Source organism: Alexandromys fortis, unplaced genomic scaffold (assembly GCF_014885135.2).
Source record: "Alexandromys fortis isolate MF-2015 unplaced genomic scaffold, M_Fortis_MF-2015_v1.1 scaffold_317, whole genome shotgun sequence".
NCBI classification, from domain to species: domain Eukaryota; kingdom Metazoa; phylum Chordata; class Mammalia; order Rodentia; family Cricetidae; genus Alexandromys; species Alexandromys fortis.
In genome coordinates, this window is record NW_026068201.1 from 414,392 (window position 1) to 433,573 (window position 19,182).

Genomic DNA, 19,182 nt, shown 5'->3' on the forward strand with positions numbered 1-19,182 from the left:
TGATGTGGGAGTGTCATATATCAATCTGTTGATTTCATTGGTTAATTAAATAAAGAAACTGCTTGCCCTGATAGGTTAAGACATAGGTGGGAGGAGTAAACAGGAGGAAGAGGAAGTGAGGTAAGATTCCTCAGAGAGACGCGAGATAGCTCTGCTCTCAGAGACACACGCGATGAAGCTCCGACTCAGGATGGACATAGGCTAGAATCTTCCCGGTAAGCGCACCTTGGGGTGCTTACACACATTATTAGAAATGGGCTAATCCAGGTGCGAGAGTTAGCCGAGAAGAGGCTAGATATAATGGGCAAGCAGTGTTTCAAAGAATACAATTTGTGTGTTGTTATTTCGGGCATGAGCTAGCAGGTGGCCGGGGTGCTGGGGACGCAGCCCCTCCGCTCCTATTTCAACATTCTTCAATTTCATTCTTTAAAGGTTTGAAGTTTTTATCATGCAGATCTTTCACTTGTTGGGTAGAATTGCCCCCAGATATTTTATATTATTTGTATTTATTGTGATTGATGTTGTTTTATGATTTCTTTCTCAGTCCATTTTGTTTTGCAATATTAGTCTAAGATGTGTTACATTTGTTTATGCTGTGGAATGTTTGTTTTATGATGCAAAATGTGCTGCATTCTTTTATGTTGCATTTGTTTTACTCTGTGAAGCTGTGTTACATTGGCTGTCTAATACCTGATCGGTTTAATTAAGAGCTTAATGGCCAATAACTAGGAAGGAAAGGATAGGTGAGGTTGACAGGCAGAGAGAACAAATAGGAGGAGTAGGAAGAGGAGAGAAGGATCTGAGGAGCCAGCCACACAGTCAGCTATTGAGTAAGAAGTTAAGAAAGGTGTGTAGAATAGAGAAAGATAAAAGGTCATAGGCAAAAGGTTGAGGGGATAATTTAAGTTAAGCAAATCTGGCTAGAAACAAGCCAGGCTAAAGCCAGTTATGTATAAGAAAGAATAAGGTTCCATGTATTAATTTTGGAGCTGGGTGGCAAGCTCCAAAGAACAAAGGGCAAAGAATAAAAAACAAACAGCAACAACAAAAACAACTACACTAGTGTAGCTAAGTCTTTATCTTTAAATTTATCTTATTTTTCTTTAGATTTACCTTTCTTTTTCTTTTCTATTTTTGAGATAGTGTCTCACTAGCTTTGAACTAATAAAGATCAACTTGCCTCTACAGGTGCCTTCTGAGTCCTGGATTAAAGGTGTGTGCCACATGCCAAGATAGATATATTTTTAACTTTTTAAAAATTCCTCATATTGGTTACACCTGGTTATAATCCCACCAAGAGTGAATGAATGTTCTGCTTTCCCCACATCCTTATCAGCATTTGTTGTCAGTTATTTCCTTGATCTTAGTCATTCTAACTGGGCTAAGAGAAGTATCAGAATATCTCTAAGTTGCATTTTCTTGATTCTTAAGGATGGCAAACATTATTTTAATGATATTTCTTGGCCTCAGTATAAGCCCAACAGAACACTGACCATTCCCTCTCTGCCCACATAAGTATCAGCCATCAAAAAACTGAAAACTTCCCATCTCATTGGGAACAAACAACAGACTCTATCAAGAGAAAAGGTGCTGGCTTTCTAATTATTGCTATTCCCCAGGCTCTAGGAAAGTACTCAATATTTGGTTAATGAATGAAAGAAGACAGAGGCTTACATCTCATATATGTACAACCAGAACATCATGGAAGTTTTTCAGTTTACCTGGTCGAGAAAGGGGAGGTTCATATTCAGCAGACTGGACCCAGGGAAATACATTTCAGCACAATAGCCATGACTTCTAAGTCTTTAGGGAACAGAAGTCAAAATAACTCCCATGGTATTAGTTTTTACCAAATGACTAGAGCCTTCTGCCTATTTCTCTTTGGGGAGGGATGGTGATCAACATCAGAGCCATTTTAATATCTAGTGATATTAAAATATTAATCAATTTTAAAATGTCTGAAACTGAATCCCAACTTTACTCTTTAATTTTCTGTTGGAGTCCCTAACTGGACACACAACCATTCTAATTTTGTTTAATTTGCAACTGAATTGAAGAAAAAGAAATCAACATTGGGCTCTCCCTACACTACAAAAAGGTTGCAAAAACAAAGATAAATATCCATGGTATACTGAGAAGTCCACCAGATTCCAGTGGTTAGTTCTAACCCCATGGTGACATAGATGATCCTGATAAAACCCAGTGTATCTAAAAACAAAAAGAATAAGAATCATTAATGTGGAAAGGGACTTGTGGGAAATGAGGAAGTGGTTAATAGGGATGAGGATGAGATTATCAAAAGTTTTAATAATTATCTCTTGGTGTAAGCTCCAGAATTACTTTATTTATAAGATGATTTGCTTATGGATCTTTTGGAGGGGTTAAGGATTTCTCTTTTCTCCCTCCAAGCCATTCATCTTGGTTTTATAAGACAAAGGCATACACATATAATTTCATTTTAATAACAGCTTGTCATTGACTTTCTGACAAAAGCAGAGTATTCCCAACTTTCCATAAAATATGAAAGCCTAGAAATTACCCTCCACATCATTTCCTGTCTTGTTAGCTTAGATGTGAAATGTCTTTTCTTATGTTAAGTTTTTTTCTTTAATAGTTAAAAAAAAGAAAATTTAGATTTAAGGAGAAAAGACTGAGCCAGCAACCAAGGCCAGAGCAGGCCTGAGACAGCAAACTCCACAGGAGCAGGTACAGGGAAGCAATTGCTGAGAGAATGGGCCAAAGTCAGAGACTTCTGTGAATGCGGGCATGAGTCTGGGACCTCCGAGGGAGTGGTCCTGAGCCAGGACCTCTATGGGTCTGGACTTCAGACTGGGACATCCGAGGGAGTAGGCAGGAACCAGAGACCTCTGAGTATCCAGGCATGAGTCTGGGACTTCCAAGGGAGTAGATCAGAGCCAGAGACCTTTGCAGGACCAAACCCAAGCCAGGGACCTCTGAAGAAGTGGATCCAGACCAGGGACATTTACAGAAACAGGTCTGAGCCAGCAACCTAGGCCAGGGCAGACCGGAGACAGAGCAAACCCTGGGAGCACCAAGTGACCTTTAGGAACACGGAGTAACCAATGGGGTGACAGGAACCATGGCACTGACTGTACTATGAGGAGCAACCATCTGAGCCTTGGATCCACTGGCACCTGAAAGATTGATAACCAGAGTCACAGACAGCACCAACACCACCAAGCAGGCAAAACCACAAAGAGCAACATGACACCAGTGGCCCTATACCAGCAAGACTTGAAAAGCCAAATATAGATGAAGCAGAAGAAAATGACCTAAAAAATAACTTTAGGAGAATGTTTAAGGCTCTTAAAGAGGAAATGAAAAATTCCCTCAAAGAAATGGAGAAAAAGACAAACAAAAAAATTGGAAGACATCAACACATCCCTTAAAGAAAACCAAGAAAAAGCAATCAAACATATGAAAGAAACTACTTACAATCTGAAAAAAATGAAATAGAGACAAAAAGGAAACACAAGCCAAGGAAATTATAGAAACAGCAATGATCAGGAACTACAAACACAAGCATAAACAGCAAAACACAAGAGATGAAAGAATCTCAAGCACTGAAGATACAATAGAGGAAATATACTCATCAGTCAAAGAAAACATTAAATCTAACAAAATTATAGCGCAAAATATCCAGAAAGTATGGGACACCATGAAAAGACCAATCCTAAAAATAATAGGTATAAAAGAAGGAGAAGAAGTTCAACTCAAAAGAACAGAAAATATATTTAACAAAATCACAGAAGAAGACTTTCTCAACATAAATAAAAATATGCCTATGAAAATACAAGAAGCATACAGAACACCAAATAGACTGGATCAAAAATAAATTCCCCTCACCATGTAAAAATTGAAACACTAAACATAACATAATAAAGAAAGAATATTAAGAACTGCAAAGGAAAAATGCCAAGTAACATATAAAGGCAGACCTATTAGGATTACACCTGACTTCTAAATGAAGACAATGAAAGCCAGAAGGTCTTGATCAAGCGTTATGAAGATATTAAGATACCACAGATGGCAGCCCAGACTACTATACCCAGCAAAACATTCAATCACAATAGAAGGACAAAACAACATATCCCATGACAAAATTAGATTTAACCAATACCTAGCCATAAAGCCAGCCCTACACAAAGTACTAGAAGAAAAATTTCAACCAAAGTTGGCTACATCAACAAAAACACAGACAATTGATGATCTCACAGCAGTAAATCCCCAAAAAAGGGAAAAACACAAAATAACATCACCAACAACAAAAACTAAATTAGCAGGAGATAGCAATCACTGGTTGTTAATATCCCTTAATATAAATAGACTCAACTTACCTGTAAAAAAGACACAATTTAACAGATTAGATACAAAGCCAGAATCCAACCTTCTTCTACATACAAGAAATACACCTCAACCTCAAAGACAGACATTGCCTCAGAATAAGGTGTTGGGGAAAAAATTTTCAATCAAAAGGACCTAAGAAATAAGCAGGTGTAGCTATCCTAATATCTAACAAAATAGACTTCAAACTAAAATCAATCAAAAGAAACTAAGAAGGATATTTCATATTAGTCACAGGAAAATTCCATCAAGAGGAAATCTCAATATTGAACATCTATGCCCTGAATACAAGGGTACCTTCATATGTAAAAGAAACACTTCCAAAGCTTAAATCACACATTAAACCCCAAACACTAATAGTGGGAGACCTCAACACTCCCCTCTCACCACTGGAAAGGTCAGTCAGACAAAAAATTAACAGAGAAATACGGGAACTAACAGATCTTATGACTCAAATGGACTTAATAGACATCTATAGAATAATCCATCCAAACATAAAAGAATATATACCTTCTTCTCAGCACCTCATGGAACCTTCACAAAAATTGACCAAATATACAATAATAAAACAAACCTCAACATATTTAAAAAAAATGGAATAACCCCATGTATCTCATCAGATCACCATGGCTTAAAATTAGAATTCAACAGCAACACTAATTCCAGAAAGCCCACAAATACATGGGAATTAAACAATGCTCACCTGAATCATCAATGGGTCAAGAAAGAAATAAAGGGAGAAATTAAAGACTTCCTAAAATTCAAAGAAAATCACCACGCTACATACCCAAATTTATGGGACACAATGAAAGCAGTGTTAAGACGAAAGTTCATAACACTAAATGCCTACATAAAGAAGCTGGAAAAATCCCACACTAGTGAATTAACAGAGTGTTTGAAAACTTTAGAACAAAAGGAAGCAAACTCACCCAAGAGAGCTAGATGTCAGGAAATAAATTGAGAGCTGAAATCAACAAAATAGAAACAAAGAAAACAATCCAAAGAAACAATGAGACAAAGAGTTGATTCTTCAAGAAAATCAATAAAATAGACAAACCTTTATCCAACTAATCAAAAGGCAGAGAGAGAATGTCCAAATTAACAAAATCAGAAATGAAAAGGGGGACATAATATCAGACCTGGAGGAAATTTAGAGAATCATCAGGTCATTTTTCAAAATCCTGTACTCCACAAATTTGAAAAACTTAAAAGAAATGGACAACTTTCTGGATAAATATCCCTTATCAAAATTAAATCAAGATCATATAAGCAAATTAAACAGACCTATAACTGCTGAAGAAATAGAAACAGTCATCAAAAGTCTCCCAACCAAAAACAGCCCAAGGCCAGATGGTTTCAGCTCCAAATTCTACAAGATTTTCAAAGAAGAACTAATACCAATACTCCTCAAATTGTTCCACACAATAGAAACAGAAGGAACATTGTCGAACTTTTTATAAGGCTACAATTACCCTGATATCCAAGCCACATGAAGACATTACTAAGAAGAGAATTAGAGACCAATCTCACTCAAGAATATTGACACAAAAATACTACATAAAATACTGGCAGATCGAATCCAAGAACACATCAGAATCATCATCCAACATGATCAAGTCGGCTTCATCACAGAGATGCAAGAATGGTTCAACATACGAAAATCTGTCAACATAATCCACTATATAAACAGACTGAAAAATAAAAACCACATGATTCGATGCTGAAAAACCCTTCTACAAAATACAACATTCCTTCATGTTAAAGGTCTTGGAGAGAGCAGGGATACAAAGAACATACCTAAGCATAATAAAGACAATATACAGCAAGCCAACAACCAACATCAAACTAAATGGAGAGAAACTCACAGTGATCCAACTGAAATCAGGAACAAGACAAGGTTGTCCACTCTCTCCATATCTATTCAATATAATTCTTGAGATCCTAGCTAGAGCAATAAGACAACAAAAGGAGATCAAGGAGATACAAATCGGAAAAGAAGAAGTCAAATTCTATTTGCTGAAGATATGATAGTTTACATGAGCGACCCCAAAAATTCTACCAAGGAACTTCTACAACTCATAAACCCTTTCAGTAATGTAGCAGGATACAAGATTAACTCAAAAGAATCAGTAGCCCTCCTATTTCCTATTTTTATTTCATTCTTAATGTCTTCTTTGACCCATTCACTATTCACAAATGAACTCTGTAATCTTCAAGAATTTTTGTACTTATTAGAGATTTGTTTGTTGTTGCCTTTAAGTTTTACTACATTATTGTCAAAAAATCAGTAGCCCTCCTTTGCACCCATGAGAAATGGGCTGAGAAAGAAAATAGAGAAACTTGAAGGGGAGGGGAGAGGCAGGGACGGGTGCAGAGAAAAATGTAGAGCTCAGTAAAATCAATTTTAAAAAAGAAAACTTATAGTAGTCCCAGATAAAGCACCCTGTTTGGAAGTAATGATTAATATTCATTGCTGACTTGGCTGCTTTTTGTGTGCAATGATGTTTGTAGAGAGGATTAAGTAAGGGGAAGACCCACACTGAATACCAGCAATCTCATGCTATAGGCTAAGGACTTAGATAGAATTAAAGGATGAAAAGTAGAATTCAGCTGAATGTGAGCATCTCCCTTTCTCTCCTTTCTGATGTGCTATGATGTGACCTACTTTCCTCCATCATTCCTTCTGGGCTTGACTGAACCCAAGGAAACTATAAACAAAATGAGGAATTCCTCTCTTAAGGTATTTCTCAGGATTTTAGACATAGTGTCAAAAAGTAATATATTTATTTTTACCCTGAGAAAGAACGTGTGACTTCAGATAAGTATGGCAATAAAGAACAGAAATATCCCATTAAAATTTCCCAAGCAAACGAGAGAGTATAAAAGGGTATCAAGGTTGGAGCGCTTTTGCCTCCTCCACAATAAAGAAGAAATAAATGAATTCTGAAATTCCTTTAATAAAGTTCTGGGAATAAACAAAAATTCATTAGATCCATGCATATAAAAATTTAACCCCTAAATATAAGTTTATATAAATCTGCATAAGCTTACAAAATTAAAATAATTCTTAACATAGTTTACAATTTTTACTAACCAAATTACCGCGTCAAGTAATTTTACATGTTTACTCATTTAATCATAATTAAAATTAAGTAACAGAACCAAAAATTCCCAGAAATATTGGGATTTTGCTGTTGTTTTCTGAAAGATTATTTGTTTATTTAAGGTATATATATGCGTGATTTATATCTGTTGAATCAACCGCCTCTCCAGACCCCAGATTTCTTTTTTTTTTAAATTTTTTTCCCAGAAATTTTAGGTGGAATGACAAATGTTATGAGATACCTCCAGGAATTTATTTCCTCTAGCAACAGTATACACATTCACATTAAATGAATATAGACTCTCCCAGTATCATGCCACTTCAGATGCTAACAGCAATTAACTGTCGTCTTCAAAGCACTGTGGAGTTTTAGGATCGTGAACAGATATTCTGGATTTTCCCTCATTTTACAAATAAAGAGAGTAAACTAACGAAAGGTCCAAGAAACTAAATGCTTCCCTGCTAACAGATGATGGACATCGCTAAAATGGAATCCAGGTAGCCTGGCTCGAATTAGTACTCTTGCTTTTGCCAGAGGCTTTTCCTCCACTCTTGTTCGCTAAGCTGTTCAACATTCTCAGACCAGGACTCTGTGTCTATTGTCATTGCCAGGCTTCTTCTTCTCCTCCACAAGACTTGCCTATTGCCTAGACTCTGAGCCTTCAAATCTGCATTTTAAATTCTGGTCCCTCAGTCAATCGTAAATAAGCCCTCACAGGGCTTTGCTCCTTCCTACCTTGTTTCAAATGGTAAGGAGCTGGAAGATATGTGTTTAACCCCCCCCCCCCAACACACACACACACACACACACACACACACACACACACACACTCCTTGCACGTTATCCCAGCGTCCTAGTAACGGCCGTATCTATATTGTACCTAGGTGGCTTTGCTCCAAACACTTGTTTGAAACGAATGAATTCGGGCATCTTCTGAATAGAGGAAAGAGTTTACTCTATGAACAAGAACACCTAGCCTGCGCATTTTTTAAAATGAGAGAGAGAAGCTGAGGGAAGAGGAGTTTGTCTATGAATAAATATGGGAATAGTTGCTATAAGAAAGGAGTAAGGTTCGGTATTTCCCAGAGGCAATGTAGCAAAAGAAGTTCAAGAGAGACTTACCACCGGGATAGAGAGGAGGAGGCACGTCAGAATGAGTTGATGTTTCTGCTTACGGAAGGCTGGTAGGAAAAGAGCACGTCCGTGGGCCCAATATTTCACGGAGAAGGAAGAAATAAAATGACTGTTAGGTAGGCAAGGGTGAAGAGAGGGTCCTTCCAATAGCCGGCGTAAAAGTCTAAGGAACGAACGGCTTGGCGCAGTTTCCTGTTTCCTAACCCTTAACTGCAATAGCTTCAAAATAGCACAGCAGTGCTACCCAGTGGATAAGTGTGGAACTGCAGATCACAGAATCTAAAGTTGCACTCAACCGCTGAGAAAAGCAATTCAGTATTTCTTCCTGACAGACTTCTCAACCTTTGACTACAACCAGTCCCTCCGATATTCCTTCATTGCTTTTCAGGCTCCTCCATAGGTTTTGTTCAGGTTATGCATTTTCCTAACCTCCTCAATACAAATCCTGCCTGCTCTTCTAAGTGTTTTCGTTTGTTTGCTTTGGGATTTTGTTTTTGGTTTTGGCATAAGGTCTCTCTCACATATTCCAGGATGTCCTTCAGCTAAGTATGCATTCCAATATGGCCTTAAATTCCTGATCTCCTTGCTTTCACCTTCCAAGTTCTGGAATCACAGTAATAAACCACCATACTTCGCTTTAGGGTGGCTCCAAATGCCATAAAAACACTGAGATAGAAGACAAGAAAGCGAAATTCTATACTAGTCTTGGGAATTTATTCACTTAATGATCTTGGACAAGTCTCTAACTGTAGTCAGATTTTTCTTTGGGCCACCAGCTCACAAATAATGATGTGGAGACTTGTTATTAATTGTGAGATTTCAGCCTTAGCATAGGCTTTTCCCACTAGCTCTTATAACTTAAATTAACCTGATTTTATTCATCTACATTTTACCATGCGGCTTTTTATCTTTCTTTTATTCTGTATGTCTGACTCCCCCCATGTCTCATTGGCATCTCTTCCGTGCCTCTATTATCTTCTCCTTTCTCTTTCTCTCTTTCCCCAGAAGTCTCGCCTATACTTCCTGCCTAGCTGTTGACAACCCAGCTCTTTATTAACCCAATCACAGCAATGTATCTTCACACCCTGTAAAAGTATCCCACAACAACCAACCTTTGGGGAATATGAAGCTCTAAGCTTCCGGAAGAGGCACTGAAAATATCACAGAAGGTCATTTGTAAGAGTACTTATATAAATAACAGTTCTAAATAAATATAGGATACCTATAAAATTTCTTCTTGGACTACCTTGGGCTAGAAAATCCTAACCACTCCAAAAGTTCTTCTGCCACAAATTTCTGTTATTTTGTTATTTATTTGGTCCTTACACCATACACATAGATCTGAATTTAAAGAGGATTAAATGTAATTTGCAACATATATGGACATATATAGATTGAAATCTCTCTTCTGATACTTAATGACTCAATAGCCTTGAGAAGTTCATTTTATTTTTAATTGCCATATCATTATTTAAAAGAACTAATAATCATTAATACTTGGCATAGATGTTATAAAAAGATAAACAATTGCAAAGGCAGTGAATAACCTACTTCAAGTGCATTGTTAACATGAAAAAAAGTCAATTGTAGTTAGGATGAAATTGATCTCAATAAAGCTTCATTGATACACAGGCATGTGACACACTCTCAGTTCCTAAATTGATGAATTCTGAGACAGAGGGAATAATTCAGATTCCAGCTTTGACACCAGCGATCAGGGAGCCCATAGAGCACTACTTATTTAAGCCATGCTACTCAACATGCCTGACTCCATGATTAACACAGACAGCCACAGCTTGTCAAGGTGAAAAGACTACAGGATTTGCAACCCTAAATGGACCACATATACCACAACCTAGCCTCCCAAGATTTAGCAATCATTACAGAAGAAGGGCAAAAAAATGGAAGATCCTGAGACACTAAATGACCACAAAACAAGATCAGTATCCTCTGCAGACATTTGGCAAGTGTATGTATAAACTCATAGTCACTGTGACACTATGAAGAAAACCTATGCAAACCCAACCAGGCCAAATCTCAGATGGAGATGGAACTTCAGCTCACAATCCCATCCCTAGCCTTAGAGCTTTTCACAATATTTAGCTTCTAGAAGACAAAAAAAAAAAGTTTTCTCTGACAGTGTAGTCTCTGGTAAATTAACCACTTTTTGGAAGATTATATATCAAAGAATATTTCGGCAGTACAAATTGGTCTCGAAGGATTTGGGGCTGGTAAAGAAGGAGATGTAGATTTAGGGAGAGTTGGCTGTATGAATATGATCAAAACACATAGTACAAAACTCCCAAAGAACTAATAAAAATAAAAATAATTATTACCAAAATCAATGGACAAAGGTACACGAGGAATCATTTTATGGGAATAACATGTTTACTTTGAGTGATACAATAGCTCTAAAAATGGCCAGTGATTTATTCACACCATTATGGGTATATGTAAATACCAATAAACTATGTACTTAACATGGCTACATTGGAAAATATTTTGCCATGTAAACTTTAATACCATAAAATTTATAACAAAATTATATTAAAGTATATTACATTAAACTTACATCTCGAAGTATTTGGTTTATGCCTTCGGGCTTCTATGGCTGTGACAAAACACCATGACCAAAAATCAACTTGGAGAGGAAAGGGCTTATTTCATCTTATACTTCCAAGTAACAGTTCACCATCCAGGGAAGACAGGTTAAGAACTCAAGGCAGGAAACTGGAGGCAGGAGATGATGGAGAGGCCATGGTAAAGTGATGCTTACAGGTTTGCTCCTTCTGGTTTCTTGGTCTGCTTTCTTATAATATCCAGGGCCACCAGCCCAAAGGTGTTCCCACTCACAATCACCTGAGCCCTCTCATGCCAAATGTCAGTGAAAAAAATGAATGCATCACAGGCTTGCCCACATTCTGATCTGGTGGTGGTACTTTTTTAAAACTGAAGTTTTCTCTTCCAAAATGACTCTAGCATATCTTAAGTTGGCATAAAAACTAGACCACACAAAAGAGCAAAGAAAAGGCCTCTATGAGACAGATCAGTCATTTATTATTTCTCAATCTCTGACACAATCTTTTTTATTGATTTTATTGAGCTATACGCTTTTCTCTGCTCCCCTCCCTTCCTCTCCCCTCCCTTTCAAGCCTCTCCCATGGTACCCATGCTCCCAATTTACTCAGGAGATTTTGTCTTTTTCCACTTCCCATGTAAATTAGATCTATGTATGTCTCTCTTAGGGGCCTCATTGTTGTCTAGGTTCTCTGGGATTGTGATTTGTAGGCTGGCTTTCTTTTCTTTATGTTTAAAAACCACTTATGAGTGAGTAGATATGATCATTGTCTTTCTGGATCTGGGTTGCCTCACTCAATATGATATTTTCTTAGATCCATCCATTTGCCTGCAAGTTTCAAGATGCTGTTATTTTTCTCTACTATTTAGTACTACATTGTGTAAAATGTACCACATGTTCCTTATCCATTCTTTGGTTGAGGGGCATTTGGGTTGTTTTCAGGTTCTGGCTATGACAAACAATACTGCTATGAACACAGTTGAGCACATGTCCTTGTGATACGATTGAGCATCCTTGGGGTATATACCCAAAAGTGGTATTGCTGGGTCTTAAGGTAGGTTGTTTCCTAATTTTCTGAGAAATCGCCATACTGACATCCAAAGAGGCTGTACCAGCTTGTACTTTGACTAGCAATGCAAGAGTGTTCCCTTTACCTCACATCCTCTCCAGCATAAGCTGTCATCAGTGTTTTTGATCTTGGTCATTGTTACGGGTGTAAGATGGAATCTCAGGGTTGTTTTGGTTTGCATTTCTCTAATGGCTAAGAATGTTGAGCATTTCCTTAAGTGTTTTTCAGCCATTTTAGATTTCTCTGTTGAGAGTTCTCTGTTCAGGTATGTACTTTATTTTTTATTGGATAATTTGTTCTTTTGATGACCAATTTCTTGAGTTCTTTGTATGTATTGGAAATCATCCCTCTGTCTGATGTGGGGTTAGTGAAGATCTTTTCCCATTCTGTAGGCTGTCGTTTTGTTTTGTTGACAGTGCCCTTTGCTTTACAGAAGCTTTTCAGTTTCAGGAGGTCCCATTTATTAATCATTCTTCTCAGTGTCTGTGCTACTGGGGTTCTATTTAGGAAGTGGTCTCCTGTGCCAATGTGTTCAAGTGTGCTTCACATTTTCTCTTCTATTAGGTTCAGTGTGGCTGGCTTTATGTTGAGGACTTTGATCCAATTGTGCATGGTGATAGATATTTTTATTCTTCTACATGTTGCTATCCAGTTATGACAGCACTATTTGTTAAATATAATTTCTTTTTTTTTCCATTTTACATTTTTTGCTTCTTTATCAAAAATCACCTGTTTAAAGGTGTATGGATTAATATATGGGTCCTTGATTCAGTTCCATTGGTCCTCCTGTCTGCTTTTATTCTAACACAAGGCTGTTTTCAGTACTGTCGCAGAGTCTGAAGTCTGACACATTCTTATTGAACTGTATTTTCAATAAATGATACTTTTCTTGATTTTGTAAGAGAATAAAAAATTTTAATTGTCAGATCTATAGATTGATCCTACCAAGTCAAAGATTCTATTTTGTTTTAGAAGTGAAAATAAAATTAATATATAAAAGGCTTCAATATTGTATTATGGTTTCTCTTGCTGTGAGGAGACACCATAACCATCACAACCCTTATCAAGGAAAGCATTTAACTAGGGTTGGCCTACAGTTTCACAAGTTAGTCCATTATCATCATGGAGGTGTTTAGACAGACATGATGCTGAAAAGGGAGCTAAGGGTTTACATTTTGAGCTGCAGGCAACAGAAAAAGAACTATATTTCACCCTGGGCAAATATTGAGCATAGGAGACCTCATAGCCTACACCCACAGTGTCATACTTCCTCTTACAAGACCACACCTACTCCAACAAAGCCGCACATCTAATAGTGCTAGTCATATTGGGGGTCATTTTTTCTCAAGCCACCACATATATAGTTTTTCTGTGGAATGATGCTTATGTTGACAACTCTTACATGTATAAATCCTGTTTTACTATATAAGCCAACTAAAAGTTAAGATATAGTAGACATATGTAAATCTGTTAAGAAGTACTGATGTGGGAGTGATTTCTTATTAATAAAGAAACTGCCTAGTCCCATTTGATAGGCCAACCCTTAGGTAGGCAGAGTAAACAGAACAGAATGCTGGGAAAAAGAAGCTTAGTCGAGGAGTCACCATGATTCTCACACTCCAGACAGACGCAGGTTAAGATCTTTCCTGGTAAGCCAGCTCGTGGGCTACATAGATTATTAGAAATGGGTTAGATTAATATGTAAGAGCTAGCTAGCCAATAAGAGGCTACAGATAATGGGCCAGGCAGTGTTTAAAAGAATACAGTTTCCGTGTAATTATTTCGGGCATAAGCTAGCCATGCGGGTGGCCAGGTGCCGGGGACGCAGCCTTGCCGCTCCTTCAACAAAGTACTAAAGTTTCAAGTTAGTTTTGTTGAAATCTAAGAGATGGCTTTTTTTTATCAAAGCGTCGAACAAGATAAAAGTTCATTTAAAAATTAAAAAGCTACATAGAAGAAATCTAAATTCTTCCCTTATTAGTACTTCTTGTAATAAAAATATACAAATAACATTATATAGAATGATCAAGTAATATTTAGGAATATACTTGTATATATGTATACATATATGCATGTAATAACAATTAATGAAAAAGGTTTCAAAATTTAAAGAGAGCAAGAAGCGGTATGTGGGAGGACTTGGAGGGAGGAAAGGAGAGTGATGTTATATTATAATCTCAAAATTAAAAAATAAAATAAATCCAATGCATAAAAAGATATATATGCTTTTTTTATTTTTTTATTTCTCCCTAGAAACAGTGCTGTTCTCTAATAGCTAATCACAAAAGAATATGAGACCAAGCTCTGACCACTCAGATTTCATTCACAGATACCCCTTCACTTTAGGAATAAGAGCCCAGAAAAATCTCCAGTTGGGTGTGTTTGTCTGCTTGCACTCTTTACTGAAAGTAAAACATTTTGTCTTAGCAAAATACCTTGGATTGTGTGGTCTTTGTCTTGGATGAGACAACTAATTTTAGTCTCTTAATACAGAAATACTGCTTTTAACAAAGAAACTTAAACAGCATGTTTAAGAGTCTAGGATATTATTCATGAGCCAAGCAAAGTGAACTTCGGGTATTTCTAACCAATGATCCATCCCTTTTATATATCTTAATTGCTTAAAATTGGATCTAAAGTGCTTATAATCCTCCTGTTTCAGATTCCCAAGTATTGGGATTACACACAACTGTTACCATGAAAATGTGACTTTATTTTAATTATGACACTCCACCTCTCATCTCTGAAGATATTACTGATTAAACATCTGGCAAGTTCTCTCTACCTTTCACTGGGAATCATATTTGTACAGTTGGTCTAACATTTTTAGATAAATGACAGATGTTGAGTTAATGACAATAAACAGGCTCATCTTTAACCAATTAAGATGTATAAAAGAAATGAAAAACTATTCTGACTTCAGAAAACACACTTCAGATAAATCTATGAGTCAAACAGTGCTAATAAATAGGTTCATAGTATTTACTGTATTCCAAGGACCACTCTAAGTGCTTCATGAATATTAACAAATTTACACTTCAAATTACAGTAGGCCCTTCTGGCTACTAAACTGAGAAATTGGATGATACTTTGATGGGTTTGTCTTCTTATGTGGCTTGAGCCTTCCCCTCCAAATACCCTTTCTTTGTTCTGGTTGTGTGACATTTGTGGGTTTTTTCTGGCATGGATATATAGTCTCGCCTTTATTGGCTGGGTTTTCTATTCTTTGGTTGGTGTTACCACAATCTGGGTAACATGGTCTGTAAAATTAAAAACAGGTCATGGGTGGAAACTCTCACTATAATACTTAAAACTGAGGCTACAGAAATAAGACAAAGGAAATAAAGAAAAAGAAGAAAGTAAATTGTTCTCATTTTAGGTAATATGATTCTATATTGAGAAAATTCCAAAATCGTCCATTAAAAGATTCATAGTACTGATGACCAAATTAAAAAAAAAATCATAAGTAGTAAAATCAACATGTAAAAATCAGTAGCTTTCTTATATACCTAATAAACTCACTGAGAAAAAAATCATTAAAATGATATCATTTGCAATCGCCTCAAAAAATCCCTAGGAATAAATTTAAACAAGGAGGTGAATGGCTGCTACAATGAAAATTAATAAACACTGAACACAAATTGAAGGAGATCCCCACATCTGCAACAGAACACCCACAGCAGCCTTCCTTACATTACCTCCATCTCCTACAGATCCTGCAGGTCTTTCCTTTTAAAACATTCCTCCACAAACACGTTGCTTTGTCCAAGACCCCAACTTCAGTAGGTGCCCCCTGCTAACTTTTGATGGGTGAGAGTCTTCTGTTTTGTGTTAATTTCATTGGTTAAATAAAGAGACTGCCTTAGCCCTTTAATAGGACAGAAAATTAGGTAGGCAGAGTAGACTGAATAGAATGCTGGGAGAAAGAAGCCAAGTCAGGCAGTCACCATTATTCTCCGACCCCAGACGGATGTAGGCTAGAATACTTCCTGGTAAGACACCATCTCGTGGTGCTACACAGATTATTAAAAAATGGGTTAATCGAGATGTGAGAATTAGCCAATAAGAGGCTGGAAATAATGGGCCAGACAGGGTTTAAAAGAATATAGTTTCTGTGTAATTCTTTCAGGCAAAGCTAGCTGGGTGGCGGGAAGCAGCCCGCCGCTCCTACTACTACAAACATTAGGGCAGCTCTTCCCAGGACAGTTCCTCTCCAGTAGACTGAAGGCAGACACATACCATTCCTATTTTTCCTGAGATCCAATTCCCCAAGTCTCATCCCCAGCTCTGTAGCATGAAAATTGAAGTGGTCTTCCTTTCCTTTCTGACCTCATCCTCAATGGATCACAAAGACCTTCTCGCCCAATCTTCTTTCCTCCAACTCATCAGAATAATCCAGCCCACAACAACAACAGCATTCAATGAGAACATGCCAGCTAAGCAGGCCAGGAAAATGGAACGCACAGACATTAAACTTTCTGAAAAATAAAAAAAAAAAAAGGAAACAGAAACTAAGTACAAAACAGACACCCAGCAAAGACAAATCAAGAAATCAGTAACTAGACACATATTCATCCTGAATCCAGATGCCTAAACACCACTACAAAAACATAAGAACAGCAAGGGCAATATGTTTTCCACTAGTGTCCAGCTATCTTACCAGAGTGAACCCCAAATATTTCAACATAGCTGCTGCACAAGAGAAAGACCTAAATCCAACTATATGGAGATGGTAGAAGTCCTTAAAAAGAAAATTAATGAACCCTTAAAGAAATCCAGGAAAACACAAATAAAAACTGAGGATATTCATAGACCTCTTAAAGAAATCCAAGAACAAAACCAGTTGAAGGAAACAAAACTGAAAATGAAAATAGACTAAAATAAAACACAAACTGAGGGAATTCTGGAAATGAACAATTTACAAATTCAGACAGAAACTACAGCAGTATGCTTTACCAACAGAATATAAGTTATGGAAGACAGAATTTCAGGTGTTGAAGATAGAGTAGAAGAAATGGATAAATCAGCCAAAGAAAATGTGAAATCTGGGACACTATGAAAAGACCAAAATCTAAGAGTAATAAGATAGAAGAAGAAGAAACCCACTTCAAAGGTCCAGAAAATGTTTCCAACAAAATCATAGGAGAAAAAATTCCTAACCTAAAGAAGGAAATTCTACAAATCTAGCCCTACAGAAGGTACTAGAAGTAAAACTCCCACCTAAAGATGTGGTGAAATTTTGTTTGTGCTCTAACAAATAAAACTTGCCTTAGAGATCAGAGTATGGAGCTAGCTACTAGTTAACTCATAGATGCCAGGCAGTGGTGGCACACACCTTTAATCCTAGCAGTTGGTAGCTATGCTTTTGATCCCAGTACTTGGGAAATGTAGATTGCCTTGGCGGATCACTGAGTCTAGGGATTGTAACCCGCCTGGCAGTTCAGTTATTCCAGGGTCACGGAGAGGCACTACTTGGAAGATATGAGCTAGGAAAGAGGAAAAATGCTAGGCAAAAATTTGTCGAAGCCTCCGTTTATTAGAGACAGGTTTACAGTTTATATAGGGTAAGGAATTGGGGGGGAGGCACAGGGGCCTGGATTCTTGTCGCATGGTTCGCGTTGGTCACGTGCTTCACGTTGGTCACATAGGCCAGGAGGTTACTTTCCATCAGATCACGTAGGCCAGGAAGTCACAACTAATTCTCGAGATAGTTTGGAATGTGGGGCAGGTTCCTCTAACAGATAGCTCTCCATTTACAACTAATTGGGTGTGGGGTATGCTCTGTCAATAGAACAGTTTCTCAATACAATTGGGGGTGTGGGGTTCTCTGCAGACTCCCCAGGGCGATGGTTCCTGTAATAATTTTAGGAGGAAATTGGCTCCTGACAGAGAAACCCATGCCTTTAATCCCAGCACTACAGAAAAGGAAACTGAAAGTGATATAACTGGGCAAAGAGAAGAATATAAGGTGGGCAGAGACAGGAACGAGGCCCTTTTTAGACTGAGGAGTTGGTAAGGTAAAAAGTGATTTGCTTTTTTTTATTTTAGCCATTCTGACAGGTGTAAGATGGTATCTTAAAGTTGCGTTGATTTTCATTTCCCTGATCGCTAAAGAAGTTGAGCATGACCTTAAGTGTCTTTTGGCCATTTGAACTTCTTCTGTTGAGAACTCTCTCTTCAGATCAGTGCCCCGTTTTTTAATTGGGTTGATTAGCCTTTTACAGTCTAGTTTCTTGAGTTCTTTATATATTTTGGAGATCAGACCTTTGTCTGTTGTGGCGTTGGTGAAGATCTTCTCCCAGTCTGTGGGTTGCCTTTTTGTCTTAGTGACAGTGTCCTTTGCTTTACAGAAGCTTCTCAGTCTCAGGAGGTCCCATTTATTCAATGAGGCCCTTAATGTCTGTGCTGCTGGGGTTATACGTAGGAAGTGGGCTCCTGTGCCCATGTGTTGTAGAGTACTTCCCACTTTCTCTTCTATCAGGTTCAGTGTGTTTGGACTGATATTGAGGTCTTTAATCCATTTGGACTTGACTTTTGTGCATGGTGATAGATATGGATCTATTTTCTTTTTTAATTTATTTATTTCTTTATTAATTAAAGATTTCTGTCTCTTCCCCACCGCCACCTCCCCTTTCCCTCCCCCTCCCCCAATCAAGTCCCCCTCCCTTGTCAGCCCAAAGAGCAATCAAGGCTCCCTGCCCTGTGGGAAGACCAAGGACCACCCACCTCCATCCAGGTCTAGTAAGGTGAGCATCCAAACTGCCTAGGCTCCCACAAAACCAATAGGTGCAGTAGGATCAAAAACCCATTGCCATTGTTCTTGGGGTCTCAGTAGTCCTCATTGTCCGCTATGTTCAGCGAGACCGGTTTTAACCCAGGCTTTTTCAGACCCAGGCCAGCTGGCCTTGGTGAGTTCCCGATAGGACATCCCC

At 37.7% G+C, this 19,182-nt stretch overlaps 1 protein-coding gene across 2 annotated transcripts in view; it reads right to left on the reverse strand.

Moving 5' to 3' along the window:
• Arhgef9 (Cdc42 guanine nucleotide exchange factor 9) overlaps window positions 1-8,764 on the reverse strand; it is a 304,200-nt gene extending 295,436 nt beyond the window's left edge. For both annotated transcript variants that reach the window (XM_050129946.1, XM_050129945.1), the window contains exon 1: window positions 8,592-8,764. The gene's annotated coding sequence lies outside the window, so the exon portion shown is untranslated. The remainder of the gene's footprint in view (window positions 1-8,591) is intronic.
• Window positions 8,765-19,182: the final 10,418 nt, after the last annotated feature.